This window comes from Melanotaenia boesemani, chromosome 5 (assembly GCF_017639745.1).
Source record: "Melanotaenia boesemani isolate fMelBoe1 chromosome 5, fMelBoe1.pri, whole genome shotgun sequence".
In the NCBI taxonomy this organism is placed as follows: domain Eukaryota; kingdom Metazoa; phylum Chordata; class Actinopteri; order Atheriniformes; family Melanotaeniidae; genus Melanotaenia; species Melanotaenia boesemani.
Window position 1 is genome coordinate 720,812 of NC_055686.1, and position 24,394 is coordinate 745,205.

The window sequence follows — 24,394 nt, forward strand, 5'->3', positions numbered from 1 at the left end:
TCAATATCAGCTACGTGTAGATCAATAAGATGAAGATCAGAGTGATGATGATGTCAGAGAGGATGAAGAACCTTCAGGTTAACAGCAGCTGGAACACCTGCTGCTGTTTTCCAGGTGGACTGTACAGGTGTTATATCCAGGTTTTATCCTCATTTTATCCACAGTTCCATCTCTGAATGTCACTGAATAGAATTGTAACGTGTGTGAGATATAACACGTATACTTGTGTTGTATAATTGTCAACTGTAAACTTCCTTATGTTGGTTCCTATATGTGACCTTCTGTGGCTCACACAATCTATTTACAATGAACAATGTATACCGGTTCGACTCAAGGAGCCAGGGAAATTATATATGATAAACAACACAGGGATTTATTCTCACAATGGACTCATTCAGATTTCAGAACTCCCATGTAGCCCAATAATGCAACAACAAAATGAAAGAAATTGTCCTTGACAGCTTGTAGCTGTTCAGATATCAAAAGTTCAAAGTTCAATGTGTCCAATTCAAAGTCCAGTCCAAATCCAAGTCAGTCCAAGTCTATTCAGTGTATGTGTATGCTACCCGGGTAGTGTGTGTGTAAATGAGTACTGCGCGCTGTTCAGGGGTTTCTCCTCCGGATGTGGTCCTCCATGAAGAGTATGAAGAATTAGGCATCCTCCCGATTCCACCACGTCTCGAATGGAATCTCCGGCTAACTGACTGCTGTTGGCTTTTCGTAGATCCAGCACTCGGCGTGAACCAAGGGAAAAGAAAAACCAATCTGCATAGCAGAACATAATGTCACTAACAGTCATAAATTTCTCTCTCTCTCTGTACAGAATTAATTCTATTCTTCTCTTTTTGTTCAATGTAACTAATAATACTGCCCACAAAATAAGCATTTATCTCATGAGATATTAATTCCTCAATTTCCCATTAATGTGTTTTTCTTAACAGTACTATATGAATTGTATTACACTGATAAATCCTTATATTCTTTTCCAAACATGTTTCTAATTTAAATTCACAAAATATATTTTCATCCTTTCAAAGAAATTTAAATCTAAACAGACCGTTTAAATTATGAAAAGGGATCAGGTAAGAACCTGCGTACGCACACATGTTGCCTAAGCATATTGAGTTCTTCTCACTCACAGTATCCAACATGGCATCAAAAAAAACGAACATCCATATAAAATAAATATTCTGTTTTAACTCAACTCAACATATTGACTCATTACAGCTTCTCCAATATTTTTAAAGTCAACTCCGATTGGTTTTTTTTTTTTATACATAAGAAAGAATGAACATCCCATATTAATAATCAACTGAAAATTCACGTTAGCATTAGCTGTTAGCCATTTTAGCACCGTAACATGTAAAAGAACTCACCGGAGTCCTCGGTAAAACGAAAATATATCTGCTCCGGTTACAGTCGCGTTCGCACTTCTTTAAAACTGAAAACAAAACACTCCTTCTCTCTGGGAAAATAAAACCAAATCCTTTCATAAACGTTCACAAGTCTTGTTCAGTAACACTTCGTGGTAGCTTCGTTATGAGAACGTTAGCCCATCTGCTTCCCATCATGCAATGCACATATAACAGGATCTCCGTCATTAAGCACACATAAAGCGCCCTCTTGTGACCACATTAAATAACTGAACAATACTCTTCAGCAATTCAGATAAAACAAACTGTTTCACAAGACCAACTGTATTTTTTACAGGGGTTACAGAATATTTTACATTATAAACTTATGCTTATTCACATTTTCCATATGATTGTGCTAATAAACGTCTGCCATAAGTGTAATGAAACACTTGGTGACTAGTTGCTCTGTGGACCTGTTTCATGTCCCTTCATGTCAAAATGAAAACTACGCCGTCGACCTTGAGATAAAAACAACAACAGATCATCAGCATCGGGACGTAACTGAAGTTGAAGCAAAGCTCTGGAACGAGGTTTTATCCAGGTTAGAGGCACCATCATCTTCCTGTCAGAGAGGAACCTTCTTTCTGATTAACTTCATGAACCAGTGGAAATTTCTTGGTTCTGTTGTGGAATTTTTAGTTATCAAAGATCACACACTAAGTGAGAATCGAACAAAGTATTATTTATTAAGAGCTGATCAGCAATGAGAGTCCCACAGTCAAAGGAGTTTGTCTGCGTGAGTCTGGGGAGATACAAGTGAGCTTGGTTAATATACCAGGCATGAGCTGATAACATCACAGTAGGAGGTCATTGTTGTAATTTTCTCTACATAGCAGTCAACAAATGTTAAGGTGTCAAAAGAAAGGGGGAAGGGTGCAAAAGGAGGAAGCTCACTAAACTGTAAACATCTGTTGAGGGGATGAAAAAGGGGGGAAGGTGTGAGAAGGAGTTCTTATCTAAATACACAGACATACAAAGTGTAACCTACAAACTATAAGGGTATATGAATAAATTTTCCATTACAATCCACCCCTTTGATTAAAATGCAACATATTAATCACACATAAAGAGGTTAAATTTTCCAAAGAGATTGATAAATCTTCCACAGTCCATGCTAGTTCCCCAACCCCCCACCAGGGCAAAGCCATCCTAAATCCTTTCATCTGTGGAGAGAAGATACCGCGTTTAACGGATGGGGGTGATAAAAGGGGTCAGGAAAAGGCCGTAATGTTTAAACACAACAACTCCTAAGTCTCACTCTGTAGAAAGAGAACAGTCAGGGAATAAATCACAAGAATTTAAGGTGAACGAGTCAGAGCGTTTGGGGCAAGGTGAGGATATACAGTAGTAGCGGTTTAAAAGTTCCCATCCAAGCTGAAAGCCAGCCAAATACCTGCCGGCTTCCAGCCCAGTTCCATTCCAGTTCCAGCCAGCTGCCTTCCGACATCCAGCCGCCGGAGAGGCCCCCCTCCTTCTCCTGGGAGTGTCGATGTTTTAATCAAACTCCACCCATTCCTTGTAATATAGGGTAGACCCAGAAGATGGCGCTTCGCTCACAGACTTCTTATCGCCCGTAGTCTGTCAGATTTTATCTGAATTTACACTGACCGGCAGAGGCGCCACTCAAAGCACCTCTGATGGCCAGTCACAATTCATAAAAATGCATAAAACTTAATACATAATCATCGTTTGACGTGGAATGTGAAATTGTAACATGCTTGTGCGCTGCCAATTGTTTTATTCAGAAATGAATGCTAGTAGGTTAATAAAACATTTCAAATACTGGATCACAATTTATTCATTGTAAATCTCCATTTAAAAATGAACAATTTCAGGTGATGAAAAATACTGCTGGAGTGTAATAAACCTTTTTCATAAACTACGACGCCGCTGTCAGCTGCAAGGAGATCCAAATCAGACAGACAGCAGTGCGGCTCATCTCAGCGGCACTTTATTGTTTAGAAACAGACGTTTCCTTTCTGCGGATGTTGTAAAACAGCTCATGCTGCTCAGAAACAACGTTTACACGTCGGTTTTAGTCGCTTTGCTGGTTTAAAACAACAACTGCCCCTAAGTATTGCATTTAATGCGTAAAGAAACCGAGTAAAGAAAATTTCTGCTGTAGCCTATGATGAACGAATAGGTCAATCAGGGTATCACAGATGGTCAAATATGTAGGCAACACATAATTTCCATAATTTCAATTGGAGAAGTAAAATAAATTTATTAAGTCACGTAAGTCACGGGCCAGAAGTATAATGAATGGCGGCAATCAACCACGATGCCATTTGGCAGTCCGCATAGTAATTTTACCCAAAAGACTTGTACAAATGGCACATATGGAACTACGTAAAACTGTCTGGCTAACCTATTGTACGCTCTGATTACCTCTGATTACCATTCCAAAAGGTACTCAGCCCCCAACTTGAACATGCGCCTTCTTCAACATTCGCACTTGCTCCAGAAAATTACCATCTCTTAGGCTCCTCCACCACCACTTTGACTGTGGATTGATACGTAAATGAGCCGCAATAAGGCAGCTGAAGCAGTGACCCAGATTTGTGATTGTTGCACATTGGGTAAGAGTGGTCAAGTTTGTGTTGTCATGCTACCAGAAATTCAGTAGGCTAGTCGGTCCTAATGCAGTGAATTTCCATGTTAATGTTGCCAAATTCAATAGCATAGCAAGAGATGAAAAAAGAAACAACGATATTTCTTCAACATGTTAACCAAAATATTTACCTCTTAAAGCATAAACCAAGTATTTACAACAAGCAGTGTGCTTTTTAACGTTAACGTGTGCCATAGCCTACTGCACCGCTGTTCCTCCTTCCAAGTCTTCTTTTTTATTATATTGTTGTTTTATCATCTGAATATACTACAACAACACAGAGAAAATATATGAAAGTTTATTTTACGCTGGTATTTGCGCAGCAGAGTTTTCTGCCGCCGGATTTGTAGTCCAGGAACGGAGAACACAGCTGCTGCCAGGAAAGGTGGATTACATTTTGTTAAAGCACAGCAATCTCCGAGTAGCCTATTATAAATACCCTCTCAGTGGCAAAATAAAACACACTGGTCTGGTTTAGTCTTCACTCTGAAATGGTTCAGTCAGAGGAATATAAAGCTGTTTTAAAAATGTTGAGCAAGCTTAAAATAAACATTCATAGGCTATCTATGTGTTTTAGATTAACACAATGATAAAACAACAATAGGCTATAATAATGGAAAAGAAGCGGTGCAGCATGGCAATGATGCGTTAATGGCTCGGGTCGCGGGTTAAACATCAGTCTGGTTCGGATTTAAATGGAATAAATACATTGGTGACGAGTCGGGTTCGGGAGTCATTCTAACGGGTTAGAGCAGGTATGCGTAGCAAAACAGAACCGTGCAGGACTCTGCTCTAAGCAGTTCGGACTTGGTTGACCTGGAACCATTTGACAATAAAATCTGGAGCCATCCTGCAACGCGCTCGCTTAGGCGTCCAGTTAAACCGTGTTTATTCAACCAGTCCCTACTTCATTGCATTCATTCTTTCCTCATAGCCTACGTGCACATTTTTTTCAAGATTGTTTATGTCAGTTTTGTTTTGGAAAATGAAAAAGGAGTCTTTGCGCAGAACTTATAACATTATTCTAATCTTGCCACTTGCCTATTTTATTATTGTGTATTTTTGTAATAACATGTAAATTCACTGCATAGGAACCAACTAGTCTACTGAATTTTGTGTGACAACACTAACAGAACTGTTTTGACAATGCAACAATTACAAAACTGCGGCTCATTTACTTATCAATCCATAGTCAAAGTGGTGGTGGAGGAGCCTTGGAGATGGTAATTTTATGGAGCAAGTGCGAATGTTGAGGAATTTAGCCTTTGTTCAAGTTGTGGGCTGCATATATGCAGCCCACAACTTGGTATACCTTTCAGAATGATAATAAACAGAACAAGACACACCAAACCAGGAGCTAAGACCACGAAGTTCAGCATCATGCTTATCTATCTTTGGCGTTTTTACACCAACATTTTTATACACTGGATAATGATAATAATTATCGATTAAAGTCACGGATAAAACTGCTGTTGTTAAAACACACCCATCTCTTACAAAATCTAAAATGTAAAACAAAAAAACAAAAAATCTGGATCACTGTAGAAATATCTTTATTCATTGCTGATCATCTGGCCATTGAAGCGTTTTTTCTCCATCTGACAACGGATTAGGCCTACAGCTTCTCACTCAGGCTATTTTAATTTTTTCAATTTTTCGTTTTGTTATTGTTTCATGATAACAAATAAACATCAGCAGAACCATTATTTACCACTGTGACCCCCTTCATTATCAATAATAAACCTCAAAACCTTTGACAGTCCTGAGATAAGTCTGTTGCAAAAGTACACGGTGACTCTTGTGTTCCAAAACATGTGGATGGCGTCGATGAGCTCCTGTTTGGTTCCTGGTTTAGCCTCCTTTCGAATAAAATCTTTCATGGAGTGCCAAACAAGCTCAATGGGATTTAAGTCCGGTGACTCTGGTGGAGTTTTAACCCAGTTGATCCCCTCGGACTCAATGTACGCTCGAGCAGCGGTGTGTTTTGGGTCATTGTCCTGGAAAAAGCGATGGTCAGACCCAAAATATTTTCTAATGTATGGTGCAGCATGTTCTTTAATTATGCTCTCTTCAAGAAATTTTCGATCCATTATTCCCTCGAATATGATCATTGGGCCCGCACCATACCGGGAGATCATTCCCCACACATGCAGCTTCAATGGATGTTTAGGCTGAGGTTTGGCAATGACATGATCCTTCCTGTGGAAACTCTGTCTGGCGTAGTGTTCCAACGCAACTGTTGTTTCATCTGTAAAAAGAACATTATGCCAGGTCTCTCCAGAGGTGTTCCACGTAATTGCCTGTTGCAGCCTTGCTCCTTTCTTGCGTTCTTTCACCATTTTTCTGCGAGCCGAGCGTATGCTTGTCAAACCAACTCGAACACCGAAATCTGACAGGATTTTCTGCTGCACTGCAATGGCGGTCATCTCATCGTTTGACTTTGTCATTTCATCAATGGCAACCAGAATGGCTCTGTGAGAAGAAGGAAAAGAGACCAATCCAAAATCATTAGACTTGACTTGCAGAATACAAGTAAATTTAGCCTATCAATATCAGTTTTAGCTTGTTTTACATGGATGAAAAACTTACCCGTGCATTTTCCTTGGATGTGAACGGCGAGGTTGCGGCTCTTTGAAATGCTTTCTTATAGCTCTTTGTGAAACTTTGATGCCCCGGTCAGCAAAATTTTTCTGAATTTCCCTCGTTGATTTCCCTGTTGCTCGCATCTGACGTACTTGCTGAGAACTTTCTTTTTTAATGCGCGTCATCTTAGATGCAATTAGGCTCCGACTCCGAGTGTGATAGTGTGGGAAGGGGAGCGTTTTGTGCTCAGGTATGTAAATGATGTGTCGTAAATGCATGCATCTGATTGGTGGATGCATTCCCCAGGTGTAAACAACCAATGAGGTTTCACTACACCAAAGAACAATTGTGCAGGTAGACAACAAATAGCGGATAAAATCATCATCTTTGATCATCGACTTTGCAACAAAGATGGAAGCTGGCAGATTGATTCAGCTGCCAAGAGGCCAAAACGTGTGGTAAGCTATAATACCCTATTTGTCTTTCTTTAAACATTTAATCAGAATTAACTAGGCCTACCTTGTTTGGTGAACATACCAAATTAATCTAATTCTACCCTCCAGACAAAGCAGCCGTCACCATCATCACGGAAATCTAAAACTCCGGTGGTGAGAGGAAATGTGAGGCTTGTGAAAAAAAAAGCGGTAAGTTATTGAATTAACCCCTAAAACAATAACAATGACCTGTGTGGAGAAAGGGTGAATTTATTTTAATGTTCTCTCTTTATTTTTTTCTTATACAGGCTAACATAGTACATTCTGCTGGAGGAAGCCATGCTGGTTCTATTAAGCCATTTTTTGAAGCAGAGGTCCGGGCCCTAAAAAGCCGGGTCGCAGCAATGGAGTCTGCGAGGGACAGTTGCCACGGGAATTGTATCACAGAAACAAATAACATTGTGGAGAGACTCGACCAGCTGGAAGCGTCAATAAAGAATATTGAGTCCCGCTTAGAATGTCTGGAGAGGCCCGCACCACAGTCCGCACCACAAGCTAGTCCTATTGCTAGACGTTGTCTGGATTTTGGTGTAAGAGAAGAGGACCCCCTCCCACCTCAAGAACCTTTCCCACATACTACGACGGATTTTGAGGTCAGAGCTCTCCCCGCCGAACGTGAGGAGGAGTTTTTCAGACTCTGCCACCGTGGAGGCCACCCTCGACCCGAAAGCTACGCTGCCGGTGTGTTTATGGCGCTCACACCTTTTAGACTTTACAAGGACTGGGGAAAGACCGTCAACTGGAGCGGCTCCAACGGAAAACAACCTCTGCCCGAAAGTCTAAAACAGCGAATCCACCAGCATGTTTCTCAGCGCTTCCCCAACTTGTCTCCGGATCAGTGGCAGAAAGTGAGAAACAGGATAAACGAAAGACTGAGATCTCCCCGCAAGACAGATCCCGAAACGCAGCGCCCAGGCTTTTGCCGTTAAAGGGACTTACTGTATAGGCTACTGTAGGCCTACATCTTTGGTTTTCTGTGTGTTATTTGCTGTGTGAAATTTGCTGTGTTAAAATAAAATATTTTTGAAAGTACTTACACAGACTTATGTTTAAAGGCTGTCTTTATAGGAATTCTTTGCAACATAGCGGATCCATAAGTAACCGGACTGTTAGAAGGCTCGTTGGCTTTCATTATTATGCGATATTGGCAAGTTAGCTTACCAATAATAGATAATATAAATATAGATATTTGTGTGTCTTTTAACACTATATATATGTACAGGAAAGACAGAAAAAAAAAAGAATTGCAGACCTCACTGAGCGAGGAAAGCGTGCCCAGAGGAAAAAGTGGAAGTAAGAAAGAGAGAGGCGCAAACCAGGGAAAAGGCTAGGGCAGCGATACCTTCTCCACACGAATCACCCAATACCCTTAAAACGAATACAACTGCATGTTAATTATGTCTTTTGATTTCTTTCTGTTATAGGCAAAGACAGTTAGGTCAAAGTCAGACAAAAAGGAATAAACAAAGACTGGAAAGAGAAATAGAAAAAATTACAGCTACCTATCACCAATCCTTGTAATACCTGTCATTTCAGATGGCAAAATGCAGGACAATGAGGAAAATCATCAGAATTTGGAATTGGGAACAAATATTTTCCACCCTGTTATATTCTGTTCCACTCTGTTATGTTCCATTCCACCCTGTTAGTAAGGTGTTTTTTTTTTTTTTTTTTTTTACTAAAAACATTGAGGACTGTGAATCTTGTTGCACCATATTAGGAAGTGAGGAACATTAAATTGATTTTGCTTTTCTGTTCCCAGGTCAAAAGGAATGTAATTATCTCACATTTGAAATACTTGATTATGCTTTCCTTTTGGCCTTTGTGGAAACAGAAACGTGATAATCTCTCACTTGAAAGCAAGCTGGGCGTACAATAGTGTGATGACGATGAAAACTCACATGACCAATGCTCAATAAAGGGTACATGAAAATGTGAGAAATGGTCAAAAGCACATATACCGTTTGTGGTGAGTGAAACTATACAGCACAGTAGAAAGCAGAGTCCCTACAAGGCTCTTTTCAAGCACACTCCTCCCCCCAAGGAGTATGCTTGAACAGCTAACGGCAGGTAATGGCTGTGTTTACAAATGTAAAGGTGCTAACTGTTGGCCATTGAATTGTTAATTTCAAACCGGGCAGCCTTTTGGTTGTACTCTGGGCATGGTAGAGGGGTAAGAAATCTCTGGGTTTTCTAGTGTTAAACACTGGAAGCGCCGCCAGCGGTCTTTTGATGACCGCCAGTCATGCTATCATGCTTATAGTGTATTAAAAACTAAATGGCTGAGGACTTCCGGTGGCGCGAATTACCAGATGGACGCATAAAAGAATGCTCTGATATCAGCCTATATTATCCCCTAAACTCGAGGTCTCTCTTTGTTAATTCCTATCGGAAACACATAAATAATGAACGGGGATAAACAAAAGAGGGTAAAGTCCGGGCCAAAAGGACCCTCGGAGAAGAAAACTGAAAAAGGTGCAGCTGCTAGCTGTGGGGCTAACTCCGCTAGCTTAACCAACTCAGAAACCAGCGCTGACGTTGAAGAAGTGAGCGAAGTAGCTACTATCAGCTCTATACGCAAGGTAATGAGCGAAATCATGACTAAAGAGATGGACGACCTGAAAACCGAAATGAAAAAGGAGCTGAGCGACTTTCGAGCTTCCTTTAAGATGGACATGAAAGCCCAACTAGACAATTTAACCGCTGACATTAACCAGAAATTGCAAGACGTCACAAGCCAGGTTGAAGAAGCCACCCGGCGCTTGGAAGAGGTTGAAAAAAACGTCTCTGGGTCAGAAAAGTGGGATGTAGCCGTAAAAGACACTTTAATTGAACTTCTCAATAGTCAGCAAGAGCTACGCAATAAGTTATCAGAGCTGGAGGGTCGCTCCCGGCGTAACAACGTGCGGATATATGGTGTCATGGAGGGCGCAGAGGGCACTTCAGTAATCGCCTTTGTCGAAAACTTTATTATGACCGAGCTGGGGGAATCACTGGATTGTCAAGCGGGAGCAGAACTCGGAATTGAGAGGGCCCATCGAGCCCTAGGACCTGCCCCACCACCCGGAGTGTCACCGCGCTCAATTGTGATTCGTTTCCTACGGTTCACAACTAAAGAGAAAGTCCTCCAAGCGGCATGGAAAAAGCAGATGCACATTCAAAACAAGAGTGTGTATTTTGATCATGACTATGCAGCAGATGTGCAGCAGAAGAGGAAGGAGTATATTCCAATCAAGAAGGTCCTCAAAGAAAACCGGATTCGCTTTCAAACGCCTTTGACAAAGATGCGCATACATTTTGACTCCTGTACTGTGACCTACAGTGATGCAAGGGAAGCAGCCGAGGACCTGAAGAAACGAGGTTACTCAATCGGGCCAATACGTGCGAAAAAACCCAGGAGCCATACTGCTGTGTCTTTATCCCAGCTGATGCCATGGCACATAATGGAGACACCGTGGGCTGGACCGGATTACCAAGACACCATCCGGGCGAGGCTGCGTGAATTCCAGAGAGTGGAACGGGAGGACACCGGGCTTGGAGACTGACGGTTTGAGCAATCCTGAACTGGTATGATTCTGGCATGACTTTATACTGAGAAGGTAGCTGGACATTATGTTTTATTTTTTGAATTATGTATCCTTTACTGAATATTTGGTTAGATAACATATGAAACGAGGGAATTACCATATCGATATTTTTAGTTTTTGTTTGTTTTTGTTCACATGTCCCGTGACATTAAGCTTAAAACACTGGCTGTGTTATCATGTTACTGATACACCACCTTTCTCAGGGGTGACTTTAGTTGACTGTTGCTCTCTTTTTTCCCTGTACTTTACAGTTAGGGAGGGGCCCCACCTTGTGGCCGTACCCCCTCATTACTCTTAGAGGAGATAATTATTCCTCCAAATGGAAGTCTTGTTTTACACCAAGCTTTTCAGTTATAGTTCTCATTGTTATGGTCACTGTTTTTTTGTTACATGTTCCTTTCCATTGTCAGAGGTCACAGGGTTATACTCACCGGGCACTAACAAGTTGTTAGAGTTAAGACTATGTCATATCAGTATTATAAATTTCAGTCATTAAACGTAAATGGTTTAAACAGTCCTATTAAAAGGAGCAAAATGATTGCAAAATTGAAGAGGGAAAAGATTAATATCGCCTTCTGGCAGGAAACCCACCTGTCACATGCTGAGCACGAGAAGCTCAAGAAAATGGGGTTTAGTAGTACATTCTTTTCTTCACACAAATCAGGGAATAAAAGGGGAGTTGCTATATTAATTTCAAATAATGTTAACTTCGAGCTTATTTCTGAAATTAGGGATAAAGAGGGAAGGTATATTCTCGTTAAGGGTAAAATTGAGGACAAAGAAGTTACATTATTTAACATATATGCCCCTCCGGGAAGCCCAACTGTTTTTTTCAAAAAAATATTTGATATAATAGCTCTTGAAACGAGAGGCATATTGATATGTTCAGGGGACTTGAATGTGTTGCTGAACCCTAAATTGGACGCGACTAGTGTAAAAAGGAAAATGACTTCAGTTGAAATCCGGATCAGCAATATGATAAAACATTTGGGATTAATAGATGTTTGGCGTGACTTACACGGATGTGAGAAAGACTATACTTTCTATTCTGCCCGCCATAACCTTTACTCAAGAATTGATTATTTTTTGATGTTTAGTTCTGACAGGCATAGAGTGAAATATTGTAAAATAGGTCAAAGGGATCTCTCAGACCATGCTAGTTTACTGCTGAGTCTACACTTAGATGGAGTAGTAAAAAAAATAGTTTGGAGATTAAACATGGGAATGTTAAATAATGAGACATTTAAAGCAGAAATGGAGGAAGAATATAAGAATTTCTTATTTAATAATGACAATGGGGGGGTTAGTCCATCCATTTTATGGGATACATCTAAGGCTTACCTTAGAGGGAAACTAATAGCTAAATCTGCATTTTTGAAAAAAGAGAGAGCTAAAAAATTACTTGACTTAGAATCTAGACTAAGAGCTCTTGAAAGGTTGCATAGTGCTAATGGAGATTCCTCTCTTTTATCACTAATGAAACCTATTAAACAAGAATTAGACAAAATCTATAGTGAGGATATAGAGAGAAAAATACGATTCATGAAGCAGGGGTACTGCGAGGCTGGGCCAAAAGCTGCCAAGTTATTGGCTTGGAGACTCCGAAAGCAACAAGTGGAGCGATCAGTTTTTAAAATTAGAGATCCAATTACAAACAAAGTAACAACCAAATTAGAAGGAATCCAAAATTCATTTGAAAGCTATTACGCAGCATTGTACACTCAATCAGGCGAACAGAATGAGACAAAACTTGAAAATTTTTTGAACTCGCTAGACCTCCCCTCTTTAGGCAAAGATCACAATAATACTCTTACATCCGACATTTCAGACATGGAAATTATTAAAGCAATCTCAGCACTCAAGACAGGTAAATCTCCGGGCACAGATGGATATTCGGCAGAGTGGTACAAAGTAATGAGAGAGCCACTGTTGCCCATGCTTAAGGACTGTTTTAATCATATCATGAAGGGTGGTGCGCCCCCTCCTTCTTGGAGGGAGGCCTTTATTTCCGTTATTCATAAAGAGGGAAAGGATAAATTAGACTGTAAGTCATATCGACCCATTAGTGTTTTAAACATGGATTACAAGTTGTTTGCCTCAATTCTAGCTAAAAGAATGGAAGAAGCCATGTCATTTCTCATAGATGAAGACCAAACAGGTTTTATCAGAGACAGGCAAACACATGACAATATACGTCGCACCATTCATATTATAGATCATATATCAAAGACAAATTGCAGTGCAATCCTTCTCAGCTTAGATGCTGAGAAGGCCTTCGACTCGGTGAGCTGGCACTTCCTCTATCAAGCAATGGGTCGTTTTGGTTTCCCCCCAGGTTTTATCCAGTGTATAAAGGCTCTATACTTGTCCCCAACTGCAATGATCAAAATAAATGGCAGCCTATCAAACCCAATTACACTTCAAAGGGGTTGTCGTCAGGGTTGCCCGCTCAGCCCAAGTCTCTTCAACCTGTTTATTGAACCTTTAGCCCAAATGATTAGACAGGAACGAGGTCTAGAGGGCATAATCATAAGGGGTATAGAATATAAAATCTGCTTGTATGCCGATGACGTGCTATTGACATTACAAAATCCCAGCTCCGGAGTGCCCTTGCTGATGGACGCTCTAGAAGCCTACGGGTCTCTCTCAGGGTACTCGCTTAATGTGCAGAAAACACAGGCTCTTATATTTAATTTTTCTCCCACCTCAGAGTTAACTGAAAAGTATAAATTCAACTGGAATATGTTGCATATTCGATATCTAGGAGTATCTCTACCAAAGGACCTGTCCTCTCTTTTCACTATAAACTATGAAGACATCAGTAAGAAAATATACAAAGATTTGGAAAGGTGGGCCTTGCTTCCCTTAGATATTGGAGACAGAATAAGGTCAATAAAAATGACAATTCTTCCTAAACTATTGTATTTGTTTACTGCTCTACCAGTAGAGATTCCATTAAAACAATTTAGAGATTGGGACAAACATGTATCTAGATTTGTATGGAAAACAAAAAGACCACGGATAAAATACTCCATCTTACAGTTGCCAAGAGACAGGGGAGGCATGGCGTTACCTTGTTTTAGACACTACTATATTGCAGCGCAGTTGAGGTGGCTTATACTTTGGTGTACCGAACCCTTTGAGGCCAAATGGAAGGGATTGGAGCATTCTCTGACTGAATCCCCAATACAGTCTGTTCTCGGCTGTGTGGACAGTGCCAGAGCAGTCACACAATTAGAGAATTTCTGTGTGAATTTGTCTATCAAAACATGGTTGCAAGTGGTAAAGACATATCAACTTAATAGGCAGGTTAAGATTTTAAGCTGGCCTTTGTGTGATCCGCACTTCCAACCAGCCATTCATGATCACAGATTTAGACAATGGACCCACCTTGGTATAACAGTTATGTGTGGAATACTTTCAAAAGGACAAATGGATAGCTTTCAGAATCTCTCTAAAAAGTTTGGCCTCGCCAGGCAGGACTTCTTCAGGTATCTGCAGCTCCGTCACTATTTTATGAAAGAAGTACAATGTCCTGAGATGGAAAACCCTCCCAAATTGATTCAAATATTTATAGATGCATACAAAGGATTGAGTAACAAAAACATTATTGGTAAGCTCTACTTAGCCCTCAGTTCCATGAATAATGATACACATAATCATGTAAAACATCAGTGGGAAAAAGATTTAGGGGTGGAGATACCTGAGGAGGTTTGGATAGATGGTTGGAAATCTCAGAGCGCTACAACTAACTCGCTCACTTGGAGAGATTTTTGCTGGAAGAGTCTGGTCCGTTATTTTATAACACCTGTTAGAAAATCGAAGCTGTCCTCCATTGGGTGTCCTTGTTGGAGGGATTGTGGATCATCCCAAGCTGATCATGTCCATATATTTTGGTCGTGTCTAGGTATTATTGTATTTTGGAAAAATGTGATAAAACTAATGTCTTCAGTGTTGGGTATTCTAATCGACCTGTCTTTTTCCACATTGTTTCTTGGTATTACCCCAGAAAGGGTAGGTAATCAAGATGTATACCTTTTTAGGGTAATAGTTGCTGCTTGTAAAAAAGCCATTACCAAATGCTGGCTCAAACAAGCACCTCCCTCAATGGCATTGCTAATAAGTACTATTAAGCACATTCACCTCATGGAGATGATGACATTTACAATACGTCTACAACAACACAAAGGGACAGATTATTGGAGAAAGTGGGACTGTTTTATAAAATCTGTGGATAGTAAACAATATGTTGATTCTGACTCTATGTGAAACTCTGTGAATATGCCTGTGACTCTGTTTTTTCTTTCTGTTATGTTCATAACTGTTAAAAAAACCTTATGAAAAAATAAAGTTTAAAAAAAAAAAAAAAAAAACTAAATGGCTGAACCTGGTATTTTAGGACTTTTATTAGATAGTTGTTGTCTATAGTTTTACCTGCTTACTTGTTTGGAAAAGTAAACACATCAATATTTACGAGCAGTTTAGCACGTCTAAACTTCCACAGAGCCGCTCAGGGAGACTCTTTCTCAGCCAAACTGTCGTATATAACGGCTATGGAGTTGTAATAAATGGCCGCCCTACTCTGCTTCTGATTGGCTGTAAGATCACAAACCCTGTGTGCTGATAGGCTGCTGGTTCCTGTCATTCCTACCAGCCTTTGCGCATGTGCCTGCTTCAGACAGCGGGCAGGCAGCTGTCCCACCACTGAGACACAGTTGTATGACGTTTTATCACGTTTTATCACTAGATCGCTATGAATAAAATCCAGGGACACTTCATTTCACAGTATAAACCATTTATTTACTTATCTACTTAGGATAATAGCACTTTGAGGCCTAATTCAGAATATAGGTTGGGCTGGGTCCGGACTTTTGTGATCCCTGCTTTACACATTATCAGTATTATGTTATTTTTACCTGCCGATATTACGTTATGATTTTGTCAATATTCAGTTATGCAGCAGCTGTATCAACCCCCACTGTGAATAACTTACGTTGCAGTCAAATGACCGCTGGCAGCGCTCCTCGGGATGTTTAGAAAGCTCGCTGCTAGTGACATTCACCACTTAGCCGACTTGAGGAGGTTGTGCTTTGCCTCATAACACCATTAGCTACACATGTCGGCTTTTTTGATACATTTATTTGACGCCATTTTCAAATCAAATCATTTTTTAAATGTTGGCAAAAATGCAACAAATGAGCGACACAGCTCATTATAAACTGTTTAGAGAGCAGCAAGATCAAATCACTGCTCCTCCCCGTGGACAAAAGAGGGATTGCAGCTGTTTTTTTTACTTGGGCTGCTTAGGGGCAGAGCCTCGCTGACGACGTCATTGCGGGGGATTACATTACCCCCACAGACCTGTGAAGGATCGGCCAAGGATCAGTCAAGGACCAGTCAAGGACCAGTCAAGAACCAGTCAAGGACCCATCATGGAAACAGGGGAACTTTTAAACCGCTACTACTGTACATGAGACAGGAATAATACGCTGACAATCTAGAGTGTGTCCTAAAAAGAATAGTGCATCTGTCCCATTTCACTGAAAACAAAGAGGTGGAGAAGAATATGGATTTGTACGATCCCTTAAGCGGAAGACAGTTCTGGATGAAACACAAGTGGAGTTTGTGTTGCTGGAAAACTCAGCTGGCCTCCTCCAGGAGAGGGGACGGCGCTGGTGTGGCCAAGTAATGTTCCTAGGGTGTAATCTATTACCCATGATCAGAGTCCACAAAGTGGTATTCAAAGGGACTGGATATGGAATAAAAACTGATTGAGTGGGTGTGGCATGCGGCACCAGTCCACAAACATAGCAACTGTCATTTGTCAATTTATGAGCAGACATATTGGCAACTTGCCACCAAAGATTTTCAGTGTGATCATGATGCTGGAGGATGTGGTCATCTCGGCAGTGTCTCTTGAAGGAGGGTGCTTCTGTCCCTTGCAGTCGTCTGGCGGGTTGGGACGAAGCTGGGGTGCGTTGTGTCAGGTGAGGTCCGGTTGGATCCAGGTACGAGAGGAGGGAGGTGACAAGGATGAAGAGGATGACGCACGACCATCCCCTCACGGCAGTCTGGGTGTACTTCATGTTGTCACGTGGAGAATGGACTATCTCGCACGGGGCTGACCTCAGGGATTATTCTGCCCTGTGGTTGAGAGGTCAGCTGGAGCTCGGGTTGGTGTACCTTGGAACCTCCTACAGTGGGATGTGTGAATCCACGTGGACCTTTCAGCGACCTTCACTGCTGTATGAGTGACCAACAGGACCTGGAATGGACCCAGCCACCTTTCAAAACGCCAGTGCTTTCTTCTCGTCTCCCGGACCAAGATCCAGTCTCCCGGAACCAAGGAGTGGAGTAGATCTGATGCTGGCGTGGCAGGCCTTCCTTACCCACACTGTGCACCTGTGAAAGAACTTTCTGTTCAAAAGGAATCAGAGATGTTATTGAGAATACCACCTCCCTTTTGTCACATGGTCCACCCCATGTGACAACCTAGTGACCCAAGGGAAGAATGATAAGAAAGGCAGGGTTGTCCATCAGTAGCGCGCACAATACCTGCAGAACCAGAGGTGCATGGTGGAATAGTCAATCTACCAAAAAAAAAAAAAAAAAAAACTGATATACATCCCATCTGTGTAAATATGTCGCATTATCCTAGATAAGAGTGAAATTGTACACAAAACATCAAAATTCTTGTATGCTTGAATCCTGAAGTTGCCTGTTCCGGCATCCCCCTGTAAAAACAATCCTCATCAGCATAAGCACATGTGTACATGGTGATATATTCCACTCCACCTGTAAAAGTTTATCCCAAAATGTCATGAGGGTCAAGTCATTTTTGATTTTAAAATGCACATACACATATTTTACAAAAAGAGATGTAGAGTAGACGTCTCCTCCTCCTGTAAACAGATTATCAGACCTTCTTTTCATGACAATAAATGTGTGTAACTGTTAATGGCAGCAGAATTAACAGCGTTATAAAACAGCAATCAGCCTTCTGTGGAAACAATCCTGGATAAGAACCTGCTGGAAGAAAAGTTCATTCAATATCAGTCCATCAGTGGTTTGTCGTCAGGTCAGAGTCAGAAACTTTGTCAAAGTCACGTCAGTAGTTCTGCGCAGAAAGGCCAAATCAGAGCAGGTCAATTTTCCTGCATTCATGAGGATCCTTAAAGTTCATTTTGAAATTGTTTGGAAAACATTAATTGTTTTGGAGATTTTTATTATTAATGCTTTCAACTCCAAGATGGTATGGACGGAAACCCAATTTAAATTTCTTTTAATGTGTCCAGCATCAGCCAAATGTGCTCGAGCAGCGCTTTCCTCTTTTAGTCTTTTACAAATCCCTTTTTCATTATTATTATTTGTATAAGAGAATCAGTTTTAAAATATCCGTGGATATCAGACCAATATGAAACAAGTTTTAATTTTCTTCTGGTATCTCTGGTCATCTTATAGTGCATTTTCCTGTTTTAATGCAGAGCTAACAATGACCTAAAAGTAATTTTATCTGCCTCAACATTTGTTGTTTTAGTTTTTTAAGGTTTTCTTTGTTCTACTAAAAGTAATTTGCATACAGTTACATCTGATGACAGTTAATAGAGGAGCTCCTTAATGTAATTTAATTCATACATCAGCATTTTCTTTAGGTCTTAGGAAATTCCCTCTAAGCAATCTATTTTTTGATTCATCTGTTTTCAGACAGATTTCAGATTTTTTTAGTTTGCTTGACTGAAAAATAAATCTATTATGTTTTCAGTTCGTATCGTTAAAACTGTTTCAGATTCAATTCTTGTTTAATATAGATTATAGATACAGTACCAAGAGTACTAAAACCCTAACCTAAGCCATTTGTGAAAGATAAAAATTTAAAATAATCAGGACCCAGAGACACATGAACAGTTTAGTGTGAATCATGCACACACTTAAGGTTTTCAGGAAATCAGGGGACTTGCAGTTTGCATCACCACACAGAACCAAGCATGGAAACTGCCATTCAGTATTACAGAAATGTACATAAGGATCAGTATGTTGGCATTTCCACCTCTGGCAGGAAGGTTTTACTCACTCTCACTACTTCAGCTGTAGTAATGAGAGAGATACCATCTTATCTGATCCTGGGTCAACGGTTAGACGGTAATCTGGAGAAAATATAGATTCATGTGTCAGTGAGTAACCATTAGAATGCATCTGAAGGGATAAAATAAATAAAACATTATTTTCATTTTACTCATTTTCTTCTCCTCTATAAATGAGCCGATCAGTGTTGGATAACTGAGGAAAGGTTGTTGCCACCAGCTTGCTAAGCATGTTCTGTTCTTTCTAAATCATGAAAACAAACAAAACAGGGTTAGTAGCTCATCATGTCATGTTATGTGATGTCAGTAGTAAGCAAGTACTTCGTTGCAGTGAGCGTGCGTGTATTTGTGTATGTAAATGTGTCTCTCGTTCCAGCTGTGAACGAGTCTTTTGTGTGTGAAATGTCTAGATGTGAAGCTTTCTTCTGTTTACTCTTTAACACTTTCTTTCCATAAAAGATGTAGATCTGTTTAACTTCAATATAGGATTTTGAATGAAATCATTAATTATTTGTGGTAAGAAATCAGAACAATCTCACCATCATTGTTTTAACTGGTCACATGACTGCTTCCATCCCCGAGTCAGCTCTGCCGTGGATCAGTCAGACGGCAAACCGCCTTTTGATTTTATGGCCAATGACCCTTTTCACCACGTGGATGTTCTCTCTCTGGTCAGTAGAACCGGATGGTTTTCCAACCTCGGGTCTTCAGCACCCACCTCTCGGTTCGCCCCTCAAAGTCCAGCAGCCACGCCACCTCGGAGCTGGACTACAGAGCTCACAGTCAGTTTCTTGTCCCAGTTAATCTTCTTGTCCTCTGAACAAAACGCATGATCAGGAGCGTTGTGGAGGATGGTGTCCTACCATCCAAAAACAGATGTTTACATGTCCATCAAACATCTGGTTTCAGTCTCTTTGAAACTAGAAGCAGAGGAACTCTGGTGGTAAATGTTGGATATCAGATGTCTTTGTTTCTTCTCTTGAATCTTGTAGAACATCAGGTGGTGTTGGTAGATGTGGGCATCCGTATCAGTTCGTAGGACATGGTGGTGATAGAAATTTTATATATATATATATATATACATATATATATATCGGTGGGTCTCTGCTGACTTTTATCCCGGTGGAAGAACTGAGTCGGGTCAGGTATGCAGCCTGTGAGCTTCAGGAGAGGGTGTCTCCGACGGAGACGGAGGAAGGAGGAAAAGAAGAAAAAGAAAATAGGGTCAATATTTATCCTACAGAGATTATGTATGTGTCTGAGGAAAGTTGCAAGTGTTTTCTCTCAGAGATTTGACAAAGCTAAAAAATAAATCTTCAGTGTGTGTATCTAATTTCCTTTAAGGTAAAAATTGTTTATGTTTGACAAGTTTTTAAAAAAAAAAACACACAAATTAAGTAGAAAGAACACAATAAAATTAAAGCATTGTGATGAAGGTGTCTGGAAGAAAGGACTGAAAGTCTTATAAAAATATTTTATAAATGCAAATACAAGTCAGCTGAGACTCAAAAACTATGGTTTTTCAAACAACCAGCTTTTACAACCCAAAGGTGTCCTTGTATGTATTAAGTATTCTGGAGCAGAGCAAAACATTTCCTCAGCCTGATCAGATCATTTTTCATTATCTGGATCTTTTCCAGACGTAATTTTAGCATCTCCTTCTAATTTAGTTTTTACTGTAAAAAGTACCCATTTTATTTCTTCATGAGATTTCTCAATCCTACTTAAACTGTTAGACAGAGCTTCATTATTACCGGCAGCGTGTCCTCTCTGTCTGCTGCTTCGGAATGTGAGGGAAATCTCCAACCACACGCTTTAACACTTTAACTCTTTTTGTTATCTTCTTATTATTTGGTTTCATTATTCTTCCCTTTTATGCTTCAGCAATACGCTTATTTTATTTAATATATATTTATTTCTTCTTTAGTTATTTTATAAGGTGCACCTATTTGACATTTTCATATATTTATTTTATTACTTATATATATCCTTAAATATTATTGTTTGGCCCTTTTATTTATTTTTTTTTTATTTTTTTTCCTTTGTTACATATTGGGGGTCCCATTTACCCTTCTTCTCCTTAACAGCTGTATTTCCCATTGCAGCTAGGACGTCTCCTTGCTGGATTTTTCTTCTTAGAGGAGCCCAATCCTCAGGCACAAAAATTGACTAAAACGCCTCTTATTACCACCGAAGTTTTCACCTCAGTGCCGGACTAACCCTACCCTACCGCAGTAGAATAGTGATCTATCTTGCCTTCACAAGATAGTGGGACCCTACCCTATTTTCATAAGATAGTGAGAAAAGGGTGGTAAATGGGAGTCCAATATGAAAACTTCTCACCGTGTGTGATTCTGGATGCTGCTCCACACGCAGACTTCGTTCTGGATATCAGTGGTGCCTGAACGGAGTCCCTCCACCGTCCCCTGTCGGTTAAGGCTGACCCAGGGGCTGAAGTATCCTTCAGGATGCGCAATCACGGGTTCTGGTCCTTCGGTCAGTCACTCGAGATATCCTGTTCGTGACGCCAAATTGTTGTGGAATTTTTAGTTATCAAAGATCACACACTAAGTGAGAATCGAACAAAGTATTATTTATTAAGAGCTGATCAGCAATGAGAGTCCCACAGTCAAAGGAGTTTGTCTGCGTGAGTCTGGGGAGATACAAGTGAGCTTGGTTAATATACCAGGCATGAGCTGATAACATCACAGTAGGAGGTCATTGTTGTAATTTTCTCTACATAGCAGTCAACAAATGTTAAGGTGTCAAAAGAAAGGGGGAAGGGTGCAAAAGGAGGAAGCTTACTAAACTGTAAACATCTGTTGAGGGGATGAAAAAAAGGGGGGGGAAGGTGTGAGAAGGAGTTCTTATCTAAATACACAGACATACAAAGTGTAACCTACAAACTATAAGGGTATATGAATAAATTTTCCATTACAGTTCAGGTTCAGTTAACGGCTCAGTTTGACCCTGTGATGCGTGAACATCTCAGACCGATCCAGGCTAAGCGAGCCTCAGACACGTACCTGAGTAGTGGAATCCAAAATAAAGTCACCTCACTGGGGGTCAAGTACACAACCGATGCCGTTGTTGACCGAGTGAAACAAGCCAGATATTACTGGGTAATAATGGACTGCAGCCTGATGATGGTACAGCTGGTTAACATTCACTGTAACGTATCATCATAGCTGATCTAATGTATGGATGCTATTTATTTCGGAGGCGGCTAACCACGGCCCGGACCCTCTGGTGTGCCGAGTTTGGATCCGATCAGACGACGCTGATTTTTCAGTCACTCGGTCTCGAGGTCTGATTGGGATTTGGTTAAAAATTCAACTTTCTTGAATTTACTTTTCAGGCGTGCGTTCAGGCGTCTCTCAGGATGTTGGCTTTGATTTTTGGGTGAAGTCTGACGCTCGTTCTGCCAGAGCTCGGTTGGTAAGGGTTCCAAGTCAAAGGTATTACCACTGGACATAAAAAGTGTCCAACGAAAATCCCTTCACACTGGATGCCAGGGATTACAAACAGACAGGGGCCCCTAACTTGGTCCCCGGCCCCTAACTAACCTGGCAGCTGTGCTCACGGGGCTCGGGGGAACCAGGCCGCTACATTTCTGCCCTATGGTCCGCTAACCCTCCTCGGAAACCAATGTTAAGGGATTGGAAGTGGACACTTAGTCGACCCCTCATATATCCGAGCCCAATCAGCTGAATCAACGTCGGGGGGCCCCTGAGACACTGTCGGGTTTTCTGTCATGAAGAGGAGGTCCCATCTGCCCGTTTTAGGCTTCGGGGTCCCAATTGAATATTTTTATTTAATTTTGTTTTATTTAATTTATTTCAAAGGGACAATGCATATTCATGAACATATAAATGTAAATATGCCAGAATTATCCCAAAGGCTACTTTACATCTGCAGTCCCTGGCAGGTCAGATAGAACATCATATGACATTACAACTTCACACAATATACATAGTAAGATCAAATTATCAATGACAATTCGTAAGACATGATAAAAAACAACACGACAAAACACAATCATGACATACAACAGTAACAATTACATAAGAGCACAACATCAATGATCACAAATCTGGTTCCCCTTGAGCCATAAATTAATTTTAAAAGTATTGAAAGTGGTAGAAACAATTATTGCAGCTGGGATATTATTCCAAATTTCTGAACCCTTGACTGATAACACCTGCTGGCTGAAAGTAGTGCGTCTATAGGGTATTACACAATCACCTCTGCTAGAGGCTCTTGTTACCACTAGCACTGGTTTTGACCATAATCATTAATATATAATGAAAATAAAATAGGTCCCAGAATGGAGCCTTGTGGTACTCCAACCTGACAATCAAGATAAGGGGATTTGATACCGCTGACAGACACACAATGGGTTCGGTTTGACAAGTACGACTTTATCCAGAGGATAGCCTGTTTAGAGAAACTGAATTTTATTAGTCTAGATAATAATATTTTGTGGTCAACTGTATCAAAAGCCCTTTTCAAATCATGAAAAACTGCACCAACAAAAGGATAAGAATCTAAAGAAAATTTAATTTTTTCAAGAAAAACATTTATTGCCGTTTCAGTTGAATAGTTTGCACGAAAACCAAACTGCATAGCATGCAAGGGGGTGAAACCCATATTTAAATGACTTATTAGTTGTTTAGTGACCCATTTTTCCATTATTTTAGATATTGTAGGCAGCACGCTAATTGGTCTATAATTCTTAACGTCTGCTTTATTGCCAGATTTAAAAATAGGAGTAATTATAGCCACTTCCCAGGCTGCCGGAACAATTGAGTGTCTAATTGACAGATTTATCAAATGAGTTATTGGACGTATCAAGGAGTCTTTGTGTAGCTTTATAAAATTTGTGTCCAGACCATATTCACTTACAGTAGAAGCTACATCTGAGTCACTAATTTCAGCTATCATAAAGATAGGCAAAGACTCATCAACTGAGTAGGTTCATTTTAACATGAGGTAAAAAGCTGTGAGATTTCTTGGACTGTATTTCTAAAGAAAGTATTAAATTCAGTAGCTACGGTAAGAGGATCTTTAACAAGTTCATTATTTATTTGTAGTACTAATTCTTTACCATGTTCATTTTTTTGCCAGTTAATTTACTAATGTTGTGCCAAATGTTTTTGGAGTTTCCTTTAGCAGATGCAATCACTGATATATAAAAATTTGTCTTGGCTTTGCACATTGTGTGAACTACTTTGTTTCTGGCAGATGTAAAAAGTTGTCTATCAGAGTCTAGTTTTAAGTGATTTTTTAAGTAACTGGTCCCTTTTCTTAAATAATTTCCTGCATTCCTCACTGAGCCATGGTAAATCACCTTTACTGGTTTTGCTTTTCTTTCTTCTTCTTGTAAATAAAGTTATAACATCTTTAATTTTGGAGAAGAAGATGTCACTATTTGTTATGATGTCATCACAAGAGGCCAGTCCTGTCCAATCCAGCTCCTTTAAGGCCTTAGCTAGATTTTGATGTTGACTTTGTGGGACTACATCATAAAAGAAGGATGAGTTCTGAGCAACTGTACAAGGCATTTGAAAACGCAGTTTAGTTAGTTTTCTAACAAAGAAGATGGCATTGTGGTCGGAAAGAC

General features: G+C 40.3%; 1 long non-coding RNA gene across 1 annotated transcript; it reads right to left on the minus strand.

Annotated features, from left to right (window-relative positions):
- Window positions 1–352: 352 nt before the first annotated feature.
- Window positions 353–1,709, minus strand: LOC121639457. The gene is made up of 2 exons (XR_006010167.1): window positions 1,377–1,709; window positions 353–765 (listed from the first exon to the last, which is right to left on the minus strand). It is a non-coding gene; the product is annotated as an uncharacterized LOC121639457 (long non-coding RNA).
- Between the last annotated feature and the right edge of the window lie 22,685 nt (window positions 1,710–24,394).